Genomic DNA, 23,947 nt, shown 5'->3' with positions numbered 1-23,947 from the left:
AGGGGAATTTGGGTATAGTCACTTGTAGACTAATCAACTACTCTCTACTTTCACTTCCTGCCTTCATCAGGAGACCCTGTGCTTCTATGGTCGCACTAACCTTTGAATATAGTAGGAGTGATCCAATGGGAAGCATCCATACAACAAGCATTGTGGGATGTGCATTTGGTCCTTTCAAAGACTGGTTTTGCTGACTATAAATGACTGTGGACCCCAATTTATCCTTCAGAAGACTTATCCCGTGTTCACGTGTTATATATTCTATGCTACATTTTACAACAAGATAGCATAGGGCCACAGGGTGTGCATGTCATCTGTGCAAGAGATTGATCTGGACAGTGATAGTAACAATTAGCCAAGGCGTTCCATCCCACTAGAGTTGGCTGCAGAGCAGAGGGATCCATGATGTCCCTCACTGTTGTGCAAAATGCATTTACTCCATAAAGATGGATAAGGGAATAACATAAAATAAGAAAACATGGAAATGCTACCCCCCCGGCTGGATTCTATGAATATGGCTCTTACAGACCTATTACATTGCTAAATAGCGACACAAAATTATACTCGAAGATATTTGTGTCTCGCCTCAATAAGGTTATGCAGCAACTAGTGACAGTTTGGCAACATGGCTTCATTCAGGGGAGGGGGACAGACGATCACATTAGGCAGCTCATTTCGCTATTTGATGTGGCAGATGCCTTAAAGAAACCTATAGCTGCGGCCTTTTTAGATGCCGAGAAGGCATGTGTATCATGGAGTTATTTATGGAAGTGTTTGGAAGCTAACGGATTAGGATCAGGGTTCATCAGAGCCATTCAGGTTTTATATGCTAAACCTACAGCTTGTTTACAAATCATGGGAGGGGAGTCAGAGGCATTTTTTATAGGAAGAGAAACTAGGCAGGGGTGTCCATCTTCTCCCCTGTTGTTCGCATTATATATAGACCCCTTTATGTGATGCCTTGAGTCCTCCCCGAATATTTTTCCAATTAGGCTGCATGGGTGGCAGATCAAATTGCTGGCATATGCCGACGATGTGGCGATTATTACCTCTGCGCAGGATAGAGCGATGGCCAAAGTCGAAATATTGGCTGAACAATTTGGCTTACTCTCAGGCTATCAACTGAATAGAGCTAAAACCCAAAGAGTAGCAAATAGATATACCACTGTGGTTGACAGTAGCGTTGTGGATGAGGCCGTATATTTAGGTATATATGTGAGAGCTAAGGTTGAAGATATTATAGATATAAATCTTACCCCCATAATAGGCAAAATTAAGAATGATATGTGTTGCTGGGATAATTTAAAACTATCTATAATTGGCAGATGCAACCTGATTAAAATGACAATTCTGCCTAAACTACTATACATTTTTCGCACAATTCCACTAGAAATACATAACGAATGGTTTAGGCAGATCGAGAGGGAGATAGCCAGGTTTATATGGTCATACAAGCGGACACGTAGATCGAATGCATTCTTATCTCTTCCTAGGGAAAGGGGAGGTCTTGGGTTACCTAATTTTTAACTCTATCATTTAGCAGCTTCTTTACAATATTACTGGCCTCTTTTTGGTATAAAGAAAAAGGAAGTAATTGACTCTAATTATGTTCCACCAATTTTTTAGTATCTAATTGGCTCACGGGCCAATGGCTGTTTACTAAAAATATATGAACCTAATTATGGCAAAAAGGCTAGTTTTAAGACTTTAATAGCAGCATTTCAAAACTGGTCGGGGATCAGGAAAAAACTAGGGCTTGGTAGATATTGTAGATATACACCATTAATTGAAAATGATCAGATACCTGAGGCACTGTCACCTTTGTGTACTTGCGAAGGAGGGAGAAAACAGGGGTCTATAGGATAGGTGATTTTTTGACAGGGGTTTATACTACCTCTTTTAAAGAAGTTAGGGCCAAATTTAATATTGATCGTCAGGATTTTTTTAAGTTCTTACAAATAAGGGACTTTCTTCTTAAAAAAGCTGGTGGGAAAGTAGGGTTTTCAGTCTTACCATTGATGGAAGTTCTAATCCCTACATCCGGTTTTTCAATTTGTTCTTTGTATAGTATATTGTTGGAGGGCATAACGGATGATCTCAAAAAGCATGCACTGAAATGGCAGGTCAGGATGGATGCTGCCGATTCATGTTTTTTGAAGTCAATAGAAACTAGTAAACTGATATTATGCACTGCAAACTTGCAGCCACAGCATTTTAAGATTCTTTTTGATTTATATATTACGCCTGCTAAAATTGTTAAGTGCGGGGCATAGAGGGAACCTATTGCATCAGGTGTAAAGCATACGAGGCGGTTGTGACCCACATTTTATTGACATGTCACAGTCTGGACTTATTAAGAAGAGAAATTTCGGGCTTTTTGCAAATTGTTTCAAAAAAAGACGTTCTGCTTTCTCCTCAGCTTATGCTGCTTGGGGTAACGGCACAAGATGGCCCTAACAGTGAGTTTTTATTTATAGCTATGTCAGTGCTCAGACTATGTGTCATATCAGCATGGCTAGACTCTTCCCTCCCAACCTTTTTGCAATGGAAAGCCCGGCTATTACATATATTTAATTTGGAAAAAGCACTCTATGAACAAAAAGGCAGAAAGGGTAGAGCTAAAGGATTGAAGATTTGGAATCCATTAAAAGATTGGGTTAATGGAATAACTCAGGAGAGGTAACATGCTTATTATGGCAAACTCTATGTATTTAAAAATATGTGTTTTTTTTTGTTTGTTTTTTGTTTTTTGTTTTCTTTCTCTTTTTCTTCTCTTCTTCTTGTCTTTATGAATATGCTCCCTGTCATTTGTTAGATGTTAGCTGCTAGCTTTTTTTGTCTTATGTAATTTATCATTTATATGATTATAACAAAAAAAGGAAATGCTACCCCCTAATATAGCCAAGGAAACACTGAACACATCATACCCATCACTAATATAAAACACTCTCCATGAGCATCCTTACACATCCTATCACTTCCCTCATCCTTTTTAGAGGGAACGGCACTCGAACCCTGTTTTTTAATTATTTGTTCCCCATGACCAATTGTGATTAAATAACCCTTAACCTTAACCTATTTGAAATATTAATTGATGTAATGTCAGTTCAGGTGAGCCAATGGAGATGATGTAGTCAGGCGCAAAGACAGAGAACCATCTCATAGCCTTAACTTTCTGTTGGGTGGCAGGGGTGGTATGCCTACTCTTTCGTTATCTCCTCCATGAGTTCTTGAAATCCTTAGTTAATAGCATTGGGTTCTGTAGTGTTCCTACTATGACAGGCAACTGATGGAGTTGTAGGCAGTCTAAAAGTGAAGAAGACACCATGCAAAACCAGTCAGGAACAGATCTCAGGGAGTTGCAGCAGACTAATAATGGGGGCAGCAGACTAGACACAAGGAAGCAGAAAGAAAACGCACAAAGTGGAAGGCAAAAAGGAATTTGGGCTTATAGTGTTCAGGAGGAAGAAGATGCCTGCAGCTATGCTATTAGTCACCTCAAATCCAGGCAGCAGCAGCCAAGAATGATCAGCCTGCATAAGCAGGTTCATAGATGACGCATGCCAGGGGGACTGGTGCAGGGAACTTGGCCAATACATGTAGCCTGCAGGCCTTAATCTTCAATTCCCATGTCGGAGACCTGGCAACTTCTGCTTTCATACATATATGTGCAGTCTTAATACGCCTGCTGCATTTGCACCAAGCGTATCTCCCACAGGGGGAAATTGACTAACTATTGAGGCAACACAGCTCAGCAGTCAAAGTTGCTTTGTTGCATTGCTTCAGAGGCAGAAAGAAAAAAGGCACACTATCTACTGAAATCTGATTGTGTTCTCTCAAATCTCAGTTGTCTCCCAGAGGGAAAATGGGAAGGAGGAAGAGAGGTTGTTAGCCTTTTCATATTGCTCCCTCCCACTCATATACTTAACCCCTTTACTGTGGGGTGTTTTACCCCTGCTGTTCGGGGGGAAGGGGGCGCGTGCAGCGCCACTGTGCTTGTGACGAGCTCAGCTCGTCATGAGGCACAGTGGAGCTGCACTCATGCATGTCAATTTTCCCTGAGTTTGCACGCTACCTTTTTCAGCCATTTGCCTGCCTCACTGCTTTCAGTTGTTGGCAGCCGCCACTGCTTTTAATATACATATTGAATGAGGAACTGTCTCCCTTACTTGGTGCTTCCCACAGAATTTTATTAAATCACCCATATATATGGGATGAAATGTTATTTAACAGAGCTTGATAGCAATAAAGTGACTTTATGATGGCCGCGCAGCAACTCAGCACAAGCAATCCTGGGACCCAGGTTTGATATGGCTTTGTGCTGTGACTAGGCGACAAAAAAAAATGCATTGGTATTTACCTTCCAGTGCAGAATGGATTTTCTCCTGGAAACTGCTTTACATCGCTTTGAGTAAAGGGTGTGTCACCGTACTGTTGCTTGGGTGGATGAGCTCAAACACCCATGTTTTTTTACTCCAAACTCAATCTACCAGGATAATCTGGCAGGGCTTTGCATTAAAAAATAATGCCTTATTGAAGAAGTTGTCAATAAGGGGAAAAGTGTTCATGTCTAAGAACAATGCAAGCATTGTATTTGTGCCTCATTACACATCACATATTCAGTGTCTTGGACGAATGAATGAATGATATTTCTAAAGAGTGCTGGTACCCTAGAAACGATGTACTTTTCAAAAGGAGTGTTAGTCAGTGATATGTCTCATGGTGACTGGTAAGGAGTTCCATAGTTTGGCAGTGTGAAAGAAAAAAGAACAACCTTCAATCCAACTACGCCGGAATCAGGGCACCCGCAGTATCAAAGGGTGTGCGAAGGGTAATATAGATGTATTTTTCTGGTTAAAAACACTGGGCCGATGCCCTTGGCAGCTTTGAAAGTCAGTCATAGATCCTTAAACGCGCATCTTTAGTGTATGGGGTGTCAATGGAGATTAGGGAAAAGTGATTTGACAAAAGTATGATGGGATAGATTAACAATAATGCAAGTGGCTGCATTCTGCATTGGCCTACGTGTGAAATCTCGCACCGCTCGTGGAGTCTGCAGTGTTTCGCCCACTACTCGCACCATGTAGAGCAAGGAAAACCGAAAAACTCAGCATAGCAGCGCGGAGCGGAATTTTCCCTCTTCCCGCTCACCAATGTTAAGTTGGCGAGCACGGAAAATCTAACTCCAGACTCCCTCCCAGTAAGATCTTTCAACACGGGTGGTCACGGCTAGTCGCTACCGCTCACGTTGAGAAACCTTCTGCTCGCGTTAAGATGGACATTCCAGTGCTTGTCCTTGAAGAAAGAGACCCGTCGGAAAGGGAAATGTGGGAACAGAGACATTCAGAGTGAGTTGGCTGCGTTTGATGGGCTGGGGCAGCAGTTGTTGGGAAAGTAGAAAGAGGTATAGAGATGGGGACGAGGAGTCGATGTCCACAGGGATCACTCCTGGAATGAGGATAAGGCTGTGAAGAGATAAACTGCAAGATAGTCCATTGGGCTGTGATTTGTTGGCTACACTAATGCATTATTGGTGTATTTTATGTCATCTATTAAAATTCTATCTATTCTCATAAAAGCAAGAGTTGTTTTTCAATTTGATACCATCAGAACAATCCATTCCGGGTATTGATAATTATACAGGAGGCTGCAGACCAGTGAATTACCTATTTCCAGACTTTAGTCCTCTTTAGGGACATTATGCTTTGCCTCATTAGCAAGCAGGAACTACCCACTTGTCTACATGTCTGCGCTGTTAAAACGGGCCTATAGCACTGGGCCACCCATACATAGTTCGTAGGGTTAGCTGAAACTGATACTTCGCTATTGTGTGCAAAGTGATGTTGAAAACTCAAAAACAAATCTATACCTTAAAATGAATAGTCTTTATAGGCTCTTGTCTTTGTGCTCTGAGAATCCTTTCTTATATCTGGGAAGAAGAAGTAGTACAAAGGGCTTGTGCTATACTCTCAATCAGTGTAAACGTCTTCTCAGTCCTGCTACTGGTATTATCCAACTTCTCTTTTGCTTCTGGCTTCTAAGAGAGTGACCTGTGTCCCCAGGTAGCTAAATAATTAGTGAAGTAAACAAATAAAAAGCATGTTTGCTCTCTGCTGGTGCTCTGTCACGCCAGGTGATAATGATTAGGACATTCTCGTCTTGCAGCAGAAATGAAAATGCTCGATCTCAGCCCGGGTTGCTTCAGCCAGCACTTGCACTTCATTTAGTCACATATCCTCAGGAGGCGTGGGTACAGGAAGAGATTTGTCTCTGAATACCTCCATAGACGAACACTAATATGGGACCCCACAACGCCTGCATTCCAGAGGCATCCTTTGTTTTGTTTATTGCAATCTTATATAAATCCAGCAACATGGGAGCAAGGTTTTGATTTCCCTTTGATTTTGAGACATGCATAATGAACATATGATCATCTCAAACATAACGTTTGTAAACGTGGCTAAAATATAAATTCCTCCTCCTCCTCCTCAGCTAGGAACCTGCTACATGAATAGCAATAAACACATAATTGCAAGAACTGTGTGTTCATTTCACTGGTGTAAGCCTTGGGATATTTAGAACCTATGCGTCTTCCTTAGAGAACAAAGTTCATGGGGGTAGATTTAGAAGCCCCTTGTGCCACTTTTGTGTAATTTTTCCCATGTTAAAAATGACGCAAAAGTGGCGCAAGGGGCTTGTAAATTTGCATAGACTAACAAAAGGGAGAGCAAGGGATCGTGTTCACCTTGAGTGAACGGAGAGTACTCCTGTTCCCCTGATAAAGGACTAAATAAACAAAGAGAGGAGTACCACCACAGAGAATCTAGAAAAATCCTAATGGGGTATGAGGCTGACACAAGGAAAGAATTTATCCTTTTGTTAAAAACCCCTCACTCACCAGCCTAGTGGTGACATGCTTCATCATCGGGGTCAACCCTGGTGGCCTAGCGTCACCAGGGTGTGCTACAACACCTGAAATACAGTGGAGCAGGTTGTGACTGTAAGTGCAGAAAAAGTGTGTTAAAAATTGTCCTGGTTTAACTTAGTGGGGAGATACATTTTATTTACAAGCAACTAGACAATATTAAAAAAGTGTGGCGAGATACTATGAGGGTATTTACGGCCAGAAGTATCTCTGTGTACTGGTTTACAGGTTTCAACCTTAGATGGAATATACCAGGTTTTCGTCAGGACCAAAAACAATGACGTGGACGGTCTGTGCCCCCTACAAGGCACACCCAATCCTGGTTCCTCGTGACCAAGTTGAATTATGAGATTGGGCTGTTAAGTGGTCACGGAATGACTCTAAGGTGTAGTTGTGTCAGCGTGAAATGCCCATAAGTTAGTGTTGGGCCACTAATGTGAACGTGATCGAGAACATGCACATTTGCTTGGTGAAAATAAACCCCTAGCGTGAAGGGGAAAAAAATTTGCTTTACAGTAGTCATTTTGATCTGGCAACATAATACGCTGGTGAATTAAAAGCGTCTGGCAAGAAGGTATAGGCACTGCAAACGGCGTGTATGGATGTGCACATCATTTTAAAACGTCATTATAAAACGGATTGACCATCACGGATGTTACGCGGTCATTCGTTGTAATAGTGCACTAGTTAATCATAGAGTTTGCCACATTGGGATTAGAGTTGCAGATGTGTGAGGATATAACCTCGCATTACATGGGAGGAGAGTATGAATCATGACTCCAGACTGGCAGGAATCAGGGTATGTGGGTATCCCTAGGTACTGGTTATTTTAAAACAGAGGCCCAAGGAATGTTGTCGTTCAGGCCTATCTTATGTGTCGAAAGCCTGTAGATCCAGCGTTGTTCCTTTTCAAACAAGCGGTTCTGTGAATTTGGACCTGGTTGTACTTGTTCTGTTACTGTCCATTGCATGTCATTGGGTGTGTGATGTGCCGCCAAGAAGTGCTCTGTTAATCTTGTGGTGTTCTTTTTGCAGCGTATTGTACTCCGATGTTCACTGATACGTTGCTTCATCTTGCGGGTTGTCATGCCTATATATGGTTTGCCACATATGCATTTGATCAAATACACCACATTGCTACTGTTGCAATTAGTGTGTGATCGCTGTTCCCAGGTTTTTCCTTCTTCCAGGTTGAGGGTTTTGGTGTTTTCTGTGAGGTGGCATACACTGCAGTCTCCACACTTGGAGTGTCCTGTTACGAGAGGGAGTGCCCATATTTGTGTTATGCTGGGATTTGCATTTGTAATTGTTGTCTTGGGTCTGGTATTGACCAGGCTATCTTTGAGGCTCTGCGCTTTTCTGTATGAAAATAGCGGTTTGTTCCATTCTAAGTTTCCAGAATTAAGTATTGACCAGTGCTTATTGATGCTTCTGCTTACTTGGTTGGATATTGAGGTATAGGTGGTGACGCATGTGAGTGGTGTTATCTCATTATCATTTATCTCTTCTTCAAGTAGGGCATCCCTGGGCTGGTTTCTTGCCCTTTTCTGGCATTAGTTCACAATTTTGGAAGGGTACCCCCGTTGTTCTAGTTTTTTGGTGAGATCCTCTGCTTGGTTTTTGTAGTCTGTTAGTTTGCTACAATTCCTGCGTAGTCGGAGGTATTGTCCATATGGGAGGTTTTCCCTGAGTGGACGAGGATGGAAACTTTCATACCTCAGAAGGTTGTTTTTGGCTGTGGGCTTGAAGTGGGTTTTCGTCAGCAAGCGTTCCTCTTCTCTGTTGATCTTAATGTCCAAAAAGATCATTTTATCCCTGTCATAACAGTGTGTGAACTGCAGATGTGGATCACATGTATTGATCCATGTTATGAATTCCATGAGTGTTTCTTGCGGGCCTTGCCAGATTGCCAGGATATCATCTATGTGTCTACGCCAGAATTTGATGTGGGTAGCATAGGGATTATCACCTTATAGGATGTATTTCCGCTCAAAATCATACACGTAAAGCCCTTCCACGCTTGGGGCAAAAACACTTCCCATGGATGTGCCCCCTGTCTGGAGGTATAGTGATCCCTCATATTCAAAGTAATTTCTCTTGAGTGCAAGGGTGGCACATTCCACTATGAATGGCTTTGGTGTGTGGTGTTCCCAGATGGCTTCCTCCAGAGTTTTTTTGAGGACAGTTATGGTGGCATCCTGTGGTATACTTGTGTAGAGGCTTTCAATATCGAAGCTCACAAGGATGGTATCTTCCTCCATTTTGATCTCATCTAGGAGTACTAGTAGGCTTTTAGTGTCTTTGAGGTATGTGGAGGTATCTTACACTATGATCTTAAGAAAGAAGTTACAGAACCTGGATAGTGGTTCTAAAAGTGAGCCTGTCCCTGATACGATAGGTCTTCCTGGTGGGGGGATTTTTCCTTTGTGCATTTTAGGGACCACGTAGAAATATGGGATTTTGCCTTCTGTTTTGCACAGGTAATCTGCCTCCTGTTTTGAAATCTTCCCTGTGGCTTTTGCTGTCTCCACAAGTTGTGTGATTTCAATCCGAAGGTCCTCTGTGGGGTCAGATTGGAGAGGCTGGTAGTTCCTGGTATCTCCTAGTAGTCTCCTGCATTCCATATTGTAGGCAGATTTGTCCATTAGTACAAGGCCTCCGCCTTTGTCTGCTGGTTTGATTATGATGATGTCATCCAATTTAAGGTCTGATACGGCGTTATTTTCTGCTCTGCTGTTATTCTGAAATAACTTGGTGACTGTCATTGATTCAATTCAATTTGCCCCATGGTACTTTCTGTCCTTGAAAGCAGTGCCGTAGCTAGGCACTTTGCCACCCCACGATGGCCGCGCTAGGAGCGGGGGTGTTTCCCAGCCTCCCCTTGCTACGCCACTGCTTGAATGTTTGAACATTTTCACCATTTCAGGTCATGATCTTAAGTAGAAGACCTGCTGTGATGTCTCTTCAAGCCCTGAGTCCATTTCCTCAAAGTGCTTCCTGTTAGACTACGAGGAAACAGGCTACACAGAAACGTTTCTTGGTGCTAAGGAAATTCATGTTAAGGACATTGGCATTAAATGCTGGATTAAAAAGAGCAGAAAAACAAACCACATCTTTTTGCTCAAAGCACCTCCATCTTCTTCAAGCACCTTTTCTTTGCACCTTAATTTTGGAGTGAACTCTGTAGATAATGGACTGCAGGAAGTAAGCATGTGGTGTGTAGGACGTTTTGAAATCCCTTCTATGTCCCTTAACCTTGAAAATTCTGATTCATTTCTACTGTGTTATCCATTTTCTTTCTTCTTTGCATCTGAGTAATTAAATCATTCTCTTCCCTAGTACCATGAGTTTTCATTGAAGCAGCCCATTCATCTCTGAAATTGCTACTGTCTGAAGAAATTATCAGTGGTATTATTGCCTGTTTAAATTCAAAATAATCTCATATTGCCAATTTCTTTCCTTATGAATTTCATATAACCCAGGTTGAGAAAAAGAAGGCGGGGGATTTTCTGTCAAAAATGTGTAGAGATTTCAAAAGCTGGAAGAGCCTCAAAAGTGTTGCTGGGAGAGTTGTGTAGATTTTCAACCTCTTAAACAATTATTGTAGGGGAGGAGGCAGTATACAAGGAAATGTAATCAGAGGAAATCTTCAATGGACCCGATTCACAGTCAGATATATTCTAAAACACAAAAATCTATTTCTTGTGAATTACTTCATTCATGTGGGATCCTTTTATTCACAAATTCATGGAGTGTGTAAAGTGCACCCTGATACATGCTTTTGTGAAGTAAAAAAGTAATAAAATGGGAATATTCAAGGAATATTCAAACATGCTGAGCTGTTCACAAACTACTTTATGAAGTTTGTTTATGAGCATCACAATAGTAATACTCTTGTACTACAAAATGCTGTTCAAAAAGGTACGGACCGAGATCGATGCATCCACCCCTTATATCATTTCTGTGCAGGGATCTCCGTGGATATGCATATACATTTTAATAGTAAATGTGGGAGGGGCGAGATGGGATTTATGGGGGATTAGGGAGTGATTTAGAGAGGGCTAGACATTCACCTACAAATGAGTAAACCCATTGCTATCCACAAACTGCACTTAAAAAACGACTGCAGCCAAATAGGTCGTAAAAATTCATAAATGTACTCTTGCTCAGAGCCAGAATAAGTCCAGCACCACACATGGCCATTGACTGGGAGTGCTACAATCTCTCATGGAAAATAATGAAGGCAGATGTTTAAAATAGATCGACATTTGAAATATTGTTGTAAACAAGTAATTCAGTTTGACTTTTCAAACTATGTCCTCACTTAATTTAAAATAAAAAATGATATAAGTAAAACATAAATATGAATTTATTATAAAACATATAATACAAAATGCAACAAATTATATTTAAAAAATAATTGCATGATTTAAAATGATTCTATAAAATATTATAGTACCTTTTAATATCCAAAACACAATCACCTATTCCAGCTTTGATCTAATCAAAAAATTCTTGCAGTACTCCTGAGGCGTGTGCTGGGAGCCTTTGCATCGCGTTTTAACTTAATCTTTATCTCTGCCATGAACTGAATTATTGTGTGGGGGGAATCTTTATTTTAGTATTACTGCCTTTTTCGCCGTTTAACAAAACTTACCGCATTGCTGCTGCCACCTTATAGGATTCATTACACAGGACAAGGGAGGGAGGTTGTGCGCCATCTTGGGGGAGGATTGTCGAGCCTGCAGACTAGTGGTTGCAGACCCGCCTGCTTAGCCACTTCCTGGGTCACTATAAATGACCTCACTTAGGCGCCTGCGCAGCTAACCAGACTCCTGAGGCGTGAGCCGTGAGCTTTTGCATCGCGTTTTTAACTTAATCTTTATCTCTGCCACAAACTGAATTATTGTGTGGGGGGGAATCCTCACTTAGGCACCCGCACAGCGGGCTCGCCGCTGGCGCGCCGAAGGCGCGTCTAAGGCAAGCCCGTCTGTGCCCGTCCGCGCCAGGTCGACGCCAGATGCCAGGACCCCTGCACCCCCCACTGGTGAAATTCTCCGATATTTCCGTGAGGAACTGATGAGGCTGGCCTCTGAGTGCTTAGGGGCCTTTCACGAGCCGAATTTTGTGTGCGATATTTGCACCTTCAAGGTTAACGGGGTGGAACAGTCTCTATGCACTCCTAGTCAAACTGTATACAAGTTTCTCAGTTTAAATTGCCGCTCTATGGTGAGTCACTACGCTCAAATATTTGATCTTCTTACGGCTGAGGCCCCTGAAGCCCTCTTTATTACAGAAACTTGGCTGACCCATGACACAGTAGCAGAACCTGGGCTTGCCCTTTACGGATGGTTTCACTTTATATAACATCAATAGAGAAGGGGGAAGAGGGGGCGGCATTGCGGTAATAGCCAAAGCTATGCTTGCCGTCAGCCTGTCGAAGGAAGAAAAAGCAGGCTGTGAGAGTGCTCTATTCAGAATTGAGCTTAATTGCAATCTGACCATGTCTGGCCTTTTAATCTATGGACCCCCGGGGCCTCTGAGAATTTTCATGAGGACCTTGTGAATAAAATTGGACCTATAGCTAGTAAAGTAGCGAACTTTACTATCTTGGGAGATCTTAACCTCGACCTTGAGCTAGAAGGAAAGGCCGAGATCTCCAATTTCTTAGCGTACTTAGAAGCTTTTCAGTTACCGCAACTGGTCTTGGAGGGCACACATGTGGCCGGGCATCTACCTGACCCCATATTTTCCAACATAGAATGTCTAAAAATCCTTTCCCCGGTTCCACTGACTTGGGCTGACCACTCAGTTATTCCATTCTCTCTGCTGTGGCAGGGCAGAGCCGAAGTGGTCCATCCTGCAGTCGTGGCCAAACGGCCCTGGTATAAGTTAGATCAGGAGTCGCTCGCCACTCGGTTGGCAGAGCTGAGACCTCAGTTCCCGGCGGATATCGAGGAGGCACAAGAGTGCTTTCATGACTGGCTGGTAGCTGGCTTGGATAGCTGCATTCCAGCAAAACGGGGAGGTAAGAGACGTGGGCCATCTAATCCTTGGTTCACAGATATACTAACGCAGGCAAAGAAGGGTTGTAAGCAACTGGAACGTGCCTGGCGGCGCTCTTATGAGCCTTCGGCCAAAGTAGCATATCGAGAGGCAGTGAAAGATTACCACAAGCTCATCCGCAAAGCACGGGTTGAGTTTGTGGCCAATAAAATCCTGAACAGCGCTAACCCGACTAAGACCATCTTCATGCTGCTTAAAAACATGAAGAGCGTAGGCTTGCCTAACACTTCCCCCTTGGCTTCAAATCATCACTGTGAGGCCTTAGCCCACCACTTTGTGGAGAAAGTGGAGCGGATCTATCAGGGCCTCTCTACAGGGAATCCCCTCAGTGAGGATGCTCTGTTGGAAGGGTCAGATGCCGGGCCAAGTGGGGGCCTGCTGTGTTTTCCATTGCTGTCGCTTCAGGATTTCGAGATGTTAAGTGCAAAAATTAAGTCGGGTTCGCCAGCGGATCCAATGGCGGCGTCCTTTTTTCACCAGTCCCTATCATCTATTGCCCCCGTGGCCCTCGAACTGGCCAACTTGTCATTGAAATCAGCCTCTGTCCCAAGGGCGTGGAAACATGCTAAAATTATCCCACTATTAAAGAAGCCCTCACCTGATCCAGACGATCCTTGTAACTATCGCCCCATTTCCCAACTTCCGTTTATGGCAAAGGTGGTGGAGGCACATGTTAATTCCATCCTGTCCAGATATATTGAGGAACACAATATCTTTGACCCTTCCCAACACGGGTTTCACCCCCATCATAGCACCGAATCAGCTCTCTTGGCTGTTACAGAGACTATCCGAAGTCGGTTGGATGAAGGCGACTCCGTGGCCTTGGTCCTGCTGGATCTAAGTGCCACTTTTGATAAGGTGTCCCATACGATCCTTCTCCAACGGCTCTGGACAATTGGAGTCAAAGGTGAGGCTCTGGCCTGGATTCGATCCTTTCTGGAAGGGCAGTTGTTCAAAATATCTGTGCCCCCTTTCCATTCACAGGACCATGCCCTGTGCAGAGGGGTACCCCAGGGCTCTATATTAAGCCCACTGTTATTCAATCTATATTTGGGACCCCTAGCAGAGGTGGCCCGAGACAGGGGTCTGTCCCTAGTGTCGTATGCAGACGACACCCAGTTGGTAATTGCTTTTTCTAAAAAAAGTCGTGCCAACTTGGAGTCCTTTATAGAGGATCTGGCTACTATCTCAGACTGGATGAAGGCTAATTGCCTCCAACTAAATGCCAGTAAGTCCAAGATTCTTCTATATGGGAAGGACCAGGAGCTCTGGTCTGAGCAGTGGTGGCTTGAACATCTGAAACCTGCCCCGCTTCCGAAGGAGGCGGTAAAGAACCTGGGTGTTTGGTTTGACTCCAAATTAACATTTGAGAAGCAGATCAGAGCTGTGGCTGCTGTCTGCTTTGGGCTCCTGCGAGGACTGAGGCCTTTGCTTGGTCTCTTTCCATCCAGCATCCGCCAAACCATCATGCAAGCCTCCATTCTTGCGAGGCTTGACTATGGCAACGCCCTATATCCAGGTGCCAACAAGGCAAGTATCAAACGCCTGCAGAGGGTCCAAAATGCGGCAGCTCGCATGCTAGTGGGACTCCCAAGATCTCAATCTGTTGCGCAAGTGCTTTTGAAACTGCACTGGTTGCCGATCGAAGCCCGTATCCAGTTTAAGGTGCTGTGCACTGCGCGCAAAATTCTGAAACAGCAAGCCCTGATTGGGCTATCAGGCCTGCTGAAGCCCTATTTGCCTTGGCGCATCCTGCGCTCCACACACCATGGTCTGGTCTGTGTCCCTTGAGTGAGGAAAGCAAGGGCTGGGGGTCGCTCTTTTGGTTTTATGGCAGCCAAACTTTGGAATTCCCTTCCAGTTAGCATTCGAGCGATTCATAATCTCCTGACATTTCGGAAATCATTAAAAACATGGTTGTTCCCCACTCTGTAACTTTTCGCGCTTGTTAGTCTCCCTGATCTCTCTGTCGGTTTCTGGTTGCGCTGGGACGTCTCGTCGCTGGGGCAGCCATGCGCATTACAAATCCTGTATAAATAAATAAATTAATAAAATTCCTGGCTATAGTAAAAAGTCTGTTATTACCTCCTTACTGGCACATGTATCATCAATGCCATTTGCGATTCCTTATTAGCGAAAAATAAGGATTCGCTAATAATGAATAGCAAAAGGCTATGCAAGTAGAAATCGCTTACAAAATTGCGATTTCTAAACATTCCTTAATTGAGACTCGCAAATTGCGAGTCGCAATTAAGGAATACCTCCCCATTCATTCCTACGGGCCTTGAGGCCCATAGGAATGAATGGGAAGACATTCTCAATTTGAGATTCTCAATTAGAGAATCGCAAATTGAGAATGCAATTTAAAGGGTGCCAGGGTGTCAAATGGACACCCTGTTGTACCCCTGAATTCTGAATAAGAGTACATCTGACCCAAGGGCATGTGTGTGTGCAAGAGAGATTACTTAAATTGCGATTTTTGCATTTGCGGTGATGCCTCCCAAAATCAAAAATACCGGTCGCAAAGGGGTATATTCTGAGAATCTGCCCGTTTGCGACCGTTTTTTGCTTTGATGCATGTGGACCTTAGTCTTATCTAAATTAGTCTATTGTAATTGTCTCTACTTGAACACACAGGAAAAACACTTGAGAAAGTTCCAGACTGTGCAGAATGCAGCAGCCAGGCTTCTCCTGGGCATTCCAAAATTCCAGTACACACAGGAAAAACACTTGAGAAATCTCCAGACTGTGCAGAATGCAGCAGCCAGGCTTCTCCTGGGCATTCAAAAATTCCAATATGTGGCCAAGGACATTCAAAATATACACTAGATTCAAGGCCTTATGCATCACCTATGAGGCATTGCACAACATAGGCCCGCAGTTTTTAAAGCAGTCTTTGAAATGGTACTCCCCTAATAGAGCCCTGCGCTCAAAAGGGGAACCTCATGCTTCTACCCAGAAACAGAAAAGCGAACTGGGGTGGCAGAAGGTTAATTTCAGGACTCATCAAACTGTGGAATAGCCTACCGAACCGCATAAGGGCCATGCCTACAGTAACGGCCTTCAGAAAAGACCTTAAAACCTGGTTATTTAGGATGATTTGCTCAGGACTGTTAGTGCCAAGACACCTCTGGTATTCGTGCGCTCAATAAATTGGAAAAAAAACAATAAATAAATATATACATTTTACTTTTAGGGGATTTTTTTAAATCAATATTTTTTGGTTTAATCCTATACAATCAATTTACGCAATTTGCATAATGCATACAGAGTACATATTTTAGCTAAATGTTTATCCAGGGAACTTTGTGACATCTTGTCTACTTATATTTTATTGTGAGTCTTGTTACTGTTATTTTTAATGTTATATTATTTGTAAATTATTGCTGTGGTTTGGTTTATACGGATTGTTTTTTTCAGTTCTCAGTGCTGTTGATTAGCTGATTGAGCTCCTATTCCCCATGGCCAGAGAAGGTATCTGCTGAATCAGAATTTAGTGTTATGTGTGAAAATCCTCAACTATGTTATGTTAATGGGACATGTGAGGTGAGCTAATCACCCAGGAGGGTATCCAGGCACCATAGAATGAATGAACTGCACTGTCTGCGATAAGCCCAGTTGAAAAGCCAGGTGTTAAGATTTCTTCTGAATTAATATGGGTTTCTAGGGCAGGCCCTGGTGAAAATTAGGTATATATGCTGTGAAAAGTCCTTGTTATGAGGGCAAAATAATTGGAACTCAATGCACAAATAGAGACTTGCGAGGTTATGCTTCAGTTCAAGTGCTGCACCTCGGATTACTATTGGGAGATTCACCATAAAGAAACAATGAACACCACTGTATTAGGATTTCCCCTTGGGTAAATTCCCAGTTGGTTTTTCTAAGTTATGAGTACATAGGTTTTTGTATATTTCAGTGCATGTTTTCTGCAGAAAAGTTACCTAGGTGTAGAAGATGCGTAAAACTCCTAAAGTGTGCTGAAAGGGTGACTAGTTTGAGGGACAGATGAATAAATAGGAGGTACAGACCAGCTGCTCCTGATGGTTGCAAATTCTGCTATAGGGAAATTGGGAGGAAATAAACTGATCAGATTCCATCCCATGAGCTAGAGGTTATGGGTCTTGTTTGCATTTTGTCGCCTTGAATACAGCGGCAGAATGGCATGTTTCATTAATGCATCGCGTGCCACTGACATTCCTTCTGATGTTATTGATTTTGACAGGCTAAGGATGTATGCTGAGCGGAATGCATAGCAGGAGTTAGTGAGGATCAAGCCTTGGGGAAAAGAATTATGTCTGGGACTGAGCATCGCTCCTGCAAGAGACTCTAATAAATGAGAACGCTGGGGATGGACGTGGGGGTGGGGATTTCTAGATATGGGCTTGGTACTACATTAAATAACAACAGCCCAGATTTATCAACACTTTGCGCCAGTGCAAAGCTGTCAAGAGTAACACGAATTGGTGCAGTTTTGATATGCTATTTACTTTCTGGAAAAAACTTATTTTGCACTAGAAAAGTGTCTAAAAGTAACAGAAAGTAGCAGTATATGCTACTTTGCATCAAGGTAGTGTCCACTTGTTCGTACTGCTGTAGCGTAAACTGGGCCCTAACTACAAAAACACAATATAATCTATGATAATTTATAAATTTAGTCATTCCCACTCTCTTGGTCCTCCGATGGACCTGGCTATGGGCTGAGAGGGGTTGGATATAAGGGGTTCAACAGTCATCCAATGAGGACAAGGAATTGGATAACTGAACTACAAATTTGTAATCAAAGTCTGCCAACTCATTTTTATTCCTGGTAGGCTAAAGGGTTGATTAAAAAAATGTATTTGGAGGCCAAGGTGGCTCATTGCTCTTGCATCCACATGATTGACATGTCTCAGGCTCTAAGTGGCTCCATACGACTCCCATGGTTGCTTCATGCTTTCTTTTAGTATTCATCCATCCATGTATCAGAATGTAGTTTCATGGCTGAACTTGCATATGTCTTTCTGTAGTTGGTTGATTTTTGATTGTGTCAGAATGTCTTTGTTTTGAGCTAGGTCTTTACTAATCTCATCTAGTCTCTGCAGTTGCAGGGGACTATCCATGTACCCTAATTGAAAGCTTCCTTGACGCACAGTAGTGCATACATCTGATAAACACCACTACCCTTGGTTGAATTATTTACCACATTTATTAAATATCTCCTAATCTAAATTTTTAACCTGGAAATGGCGAATAACACACAGATTCAGTATTAAATACATTGACCCTGCATGCAGTGTGTTTTTTCCAGGTCTTTTTCCTAGACAAACTTCAGCACGTTTTACCTATGGCCCTCACTATGAGTGGCTGGGTGGGTGTTGAGATATGTTTTGGCCAGCATAAAAATGAGTACCCTAGGGATCAGGTCAGAAAAGTAAATGCTATCATGAGTTTTCCCCAAACAAATGGGGAAAAATATGTGGATTTTGGTCTTTGCCTCAAAATTTGCATGCACCGGTCCTTATCAGCCACTTTTCCCTAGTAAATTTCAGCAGGGTTGACATGCCCAAAAGTCACCAGAAAAATACTGTGGGGGTGCAGTACTTATCACTGAATTTGGGATTCCAGCACAAACAGTTCTTTCTGCAGGATGGAAAAAATAAACCAGTCACTATGAGGTCCCATCAGGGGAAAACTGCAAGTGAGTAATAATTATCATACAGTAAATCACTGTCATCTCTGTGCAGACTTGTGTTTGGACGGTGCCAGAGTTTAGCCTGGTACTTGTAATCAGGCCAACTTCGGGGCATATTAACAAGTGCTTTATCTCTGCTTTTTTGGCTTGAAAAGCCAAATAAGCAGAGATAAAACTAGCGCCCTATCAGCAACAGGGTGCTAACAAGCACATTTGCATGTTAGCACCCTTTTACTCTACCCTTCCCTTAGCATCTCTAATGAGATGCAAACGGGACGTTCCAGAGTAAAATAATAGGAGAAATGTTGCTAAGCGACATTTCTCCTATTATCAAGGGTATCGCTAACCCTGTTAGCGATAAAAAAAAGCAGCACTAACGGCGATAAAAAAAAGCAGCGCTAACGGCGGTTAACGCTGCTTTTTTACGTCTGGTATTTTTCTGACTTAGCCATGATATCCTATGTAAGGTGGATATCATGGCTAAGTATGTCCAGCCCTATCAGCAAGCTATCGCCAAACCTTGTGTGATTATCGCTGTATTTGCAGCGATAATCTCACAATTGACAGCTTGCACTCTGAATTTTATCGCTTTGGAGATAAGTGTTGCTGATAGCACGCTATCTCCGTGATAAAATTCAGAGTTTGCCTGTGATATTTATCCTGGTGCTAAGTGCGCTTAGCGATAATTATCGCTTGACCTTGTTAATATGCCCCAGAGTTCTCCAGCTAATGTTTCTGTTCTGTGTTAAAAACCTCAAATAGATGTAATAAAAAACACTTCCAAAGACAGAGGAGTAGATACAACTTCACTTTTAATTTACAAAACTCCAAAATGCTGGTCCTTAAAAGATGTCATTGACACTGAGTAACAATGACACAGTAAATTATTTTGTAATCTTGTGCACGGAAGAAGGAAATACATACAGGTATGCATTTGGATGTAGAAGATGAATGTGTCAGCAATCTAACTATGTGTATTAGTAATAACATGTTATTTTCTTTTAATCATACACAGCTCCTCCATTAGGACGGAAGAGCGTCATCCCACTAAATAAAAATGCTGCAGAGATGAAAAGTTTTAAATTTTAGTTTTAAAGTTTTAAATTTTAGTAAAGTTAACTTATTACCATTTTATTTTTTACCTCTACATTCTGAGTCAGGGAAGGGCCATTATTGTTGAGTGGCAGCAGTAGGATGGAGTTGTGAGCCCTTAAGTTTAAAGTGTGTTTGTCACTTTGGCTGATTGTCTTGTGACCGCCAGGCAGACATGCACCCTTTAAACCTCTCCAACCCGAGCTGTCTTAGATAGCTGGGTGGAGAGTAAGCATATGCCTCCGGTGCCTTTGGGAGTGCTGAAACAGCCTACTCCAACAAATCCTGGCAGTAAGCATGGGCGGATTTTGCAGATCCACGATTCACGAATTTGCGTATTCACGGATCGTGGATCCGCAAAATCCGCGGATTTTGCGGATCGGCGGATTTGGGGGCGGGGCTTCCATGCCAGGACCATCGTGCCAGATTGAACCCTGCCCTTCATATTTATTCAAGAAGACGCCACCGTTTTGTGCCATACCTCTACTCAACTGGAGTACTTTCTACTGGATAATCAGTAAGTGCTACCTCGTTGGGTAAATGTATAGTGCTTTTACTACACTACAGCTACCTAAACTGCCCGAGAGTTGTCAACAGCGACCAGGTGTGTGTTACTATGCAATCGCGCCGAAGGGCGCAGGGGTCCCTTGAGTGACCTATCATAGTGGGTAAATGGCGGGAAGACGGTGCACACCTCGAGTGTGTGGGCGGGGCCAAACGGACGGGGCTTCCATGCGAGTGCACATGCCTCTTGTGTGTATAAAAGGTCAGAGACTGATCAGAGCAACAGATGTAGAGACAGAAGCTCCTGGTCACAGAACAGCACGGGGATTGCGCTCGTGAAGGTCAAAGATGCAAAGGCCTGTATCCAGCGTCACAGCTGATTTTCGACGGTATATTTGGGAAGAAGGCACACCTGCCCAGCCTCCACAATGCTCAGGATTGTTTTTGGGCTGATGAATGAGTCACTGAATTAAAGCTTCAACTAGGGCACATGCTGTATTGATATCTGTAAGTGCTTCCTGTTGAGGTGTAATTTTTGTGCCAGGACCGTCGTGCCAGAATGAACCCTGCCCTTCATATTTATTCAAGAAGACACCACCGTTTTGTGCCTGTTGTAACTAATTTACGATGGCGCCGGCAAGCTGCCAGCGCCATCCTAAAATAGTTACTAAATTAGCTTCAACAGGAAGCTCTAATTGATAACATAAAGCAGGCGCTCGAGCCCCTGCTTTATCTTATCTATTAGAGCTTCCTGCTGAAGCTAATTAAGTAACTTTAGGATGGCGCTGGCAGCTTGCCGGCGCCATCGTAAATTAGTTACAGACCAGCAAGGCGTGAACTTTTGACCGGGAATCCGCCGCTCGCGAATTGCGGATTTTCGGTAAATTCGCGAGAGTTCGCGGATCGCGGATTTACCGAAAATCCGCAAAATCCGCGATCGGAGCGGATTTTTCGCTCATGCTTACCTGGCAGTTCTCTCATGCTCGTTAAGAGCATGAGAGCAGCAACTGGACTGATTAAAGGCTGGGGCTCGTGCTGGATGACTGGAGGAGAACACCAGTACCACAGGATGTGCAGCTGCCCACAGGGTAAGCGCCTATTTTTTATTGTAATTCTTTCAAATGTACACTAAATTGTCAACACGCATTACATTAACAATGTAAAGTTAAACATTTTAACTTTAAAACAATAACGTAATGCATATTGGCGATTTAGTTGGTGCTTATTGTATGCATGACAATTATCCCCCGAGTCGGCACGTCACCTCTTTCACCCATTTGCTCGCCCTACCACTTTCAGTTGTTTGCAGCCACCACAGCTTTAAAAAAAAAAAAAAAAAAAAAAAAAATATATATATATATATATATATATATATATATATATATATATATATATATATTATTCACAGTCTCCTCGATTAGCAGGACAGACAACTCGGAAACCTTTCAAGTGCAAGTGAAAATCTCCCTTTAATGGCACAAACAACGCGTTTCGGCGATTAAGCCTTGATCACGCTAAAAGTCTCACCACAACAGTGCAGTTTAAATTCAAACATGTAAACATAGACATAGGACTATTGTAAATGTAGTTGGTGAATAGTAAACATGTCGGCCATGTTGTAGTGTTCTAGAGGAGATACGCGAGTCACTGTGTCAATTCAACATAAATATTCCCAAAGATAATATTGAAATATTAAGTCCATAATTACACTCATAAAGCATCTGTCCCCATAATAATACGGTCGATGTTACATGTTACAATATATCCATAATTATACACATCAGAAAAAATCTTGACATGATATCAATGGGCGTTGATTGCGACAACTCGCGATTCCGCCACAGTGGGCTCTCCATTATGCAACATTGTTAACCAGAGAAATCGTAGTTGCTCTGCGGATTGTCTTCTCGCCCAAGTGGGCAAAACAAACTTAAGTCCTTCATACCAAGGAGAGATCTTGACATATTGATTTCTCAGATTATTACTTCAAACAAAATGAACATTCATGTGGCCTCATAGTCCTAAACATATAGACATACCTAAAAGATTAAAATAATTGCAATTACTAAAACAGCAGCTGTGGAACAACTAATCAATTCAGTTTAATGTAAATGTACTGCCAATTCTTCAGTTATGTTTAATCCATTCGGTACAATACTTTCTAAATCAATTATATAGGTCGATTCAAGTTTACGTAATGAAAGTTCTTGGTTGCCACCTCTTACTCCCAGATCGACACTATCAATCACTACCATCCGTACTTTTGTTTCATCTTGAAAGTGGTGTGTGTGAAAATGCCTCGCTATAGGGTACGATCTGTTATTGTTCTTGATAGCTCGAAGGTGTTCTTTTTGGCTTGATGTTTGGTGCTACCCACATACCACTTGTTACATGGGCATATTAACAGATAAACACAGTACGGAGTGTGGCATGATAGCTGCTTTTTTATCACAAATTCTTTGCCAGTTTTCGGAATTAGCAATTTGTCACAGTTGGTGCTACTTTTACATGCCTTACACTTGTTACAACATTTATATCCAGGTCTAGTGCCAAGCTGATCGTGTTTGGCTTGTGTGACGTGGTTATGGCTCAATTCATCCTTCAGATTACGACTCTTCCTGAAGGTAATTTGGGGATTGTTAGCCAGGTTGTCATGTATTCCTATAGGTTCTGAATCGATCCCCCTATTCCTGACTCTATTCTAGTTAAACAAACCAACAAGTTAACTAGCAGTCAGCCCATGAGGCAGAAAACCCCCATGATGCAGATACCGTTATCTGACGCAGTCACACTACGGCACAGGAACGTGTTATCTGATTAGGTCATAACACTTGCGATCTAATTAGACAAGCGATATTCCTCCAGCCCCTGATAAGGCATACGGAGTTCTCATAACAAATCAAACCTATGACAACCTGGGCAAAACCCTGCGGCCATTGTTTTGATTTCACCGAGAACTTTAGTAAAAGAATGTGCTAACGAGCAAGTCGTATGACATCCTTATTGACGTATCTATGTCCATCCTTACGTCAATCTCGGCACCTTAAAGGTATAAATATTACCGATCTTGCCATATGCAAACACACGCGTGGTGACGAGACGGAGCAGCCATACTTGCCGAAGCGAAGAGCAGAGCAGACCCCGCTGGCAGCAGCCCCGCCTTTCTGACGCGCTGAGAGACGCGCTGCTTTCTCCTGCCGAGAATCCAGCACCGGCGTTTCTGGGCAGCCCTCGCAGGCAGCCTGGAATATCGAGACCAGAGAGAGAGATACCATTCCTCATTCATCCTAACTTCCAGGTACAGAACTGAATAACCCCTCACAGAGAATTCTTTAGTTATTCACTTGGCAAAAACAAACTTAACTTAAACTGTAACTATCTATTCCCGCCCACGTATTAGACCTAGGTCAGGTACACGGGGTAGGCGTATCTAGAAACACCAGTTGAGTACGTTTAGTCAAATGTATATGTGTATGTAATATATTTTATTCATTTTAAAACATCTTATGGCTTAGAAACCATATCAATGTTTTTACAGTATTATTTTATACTATTGCTTTTAATGTATGCACTTTACTTAACTCTAAGTATTGCAATAATATCGATCCATTTCTCTTGTATGAGAAAAGAGACTGATCAATAAATAACACCTTTTTATTGAACACGCCCGTCTCTTCCTTTTCTCTACA

This window comes from Lissotriton helveticus, chromosome 5_1, assembly GCF_964261635.1.
Source record: "Lissotriton helveticus chromosome 5_1, aLisHel1.1, whole genome shotgun sequence".
In the NCBI taxonomy this organism is placed as follows: Eukaryota; Metazoa; Chordata; class Amphibia; order Caudata; family Salamandridae; genus Lissotriton; species Lissotriton helveticus.
This window is presented reverse-complemented; position numbering follows the sequence as displayed.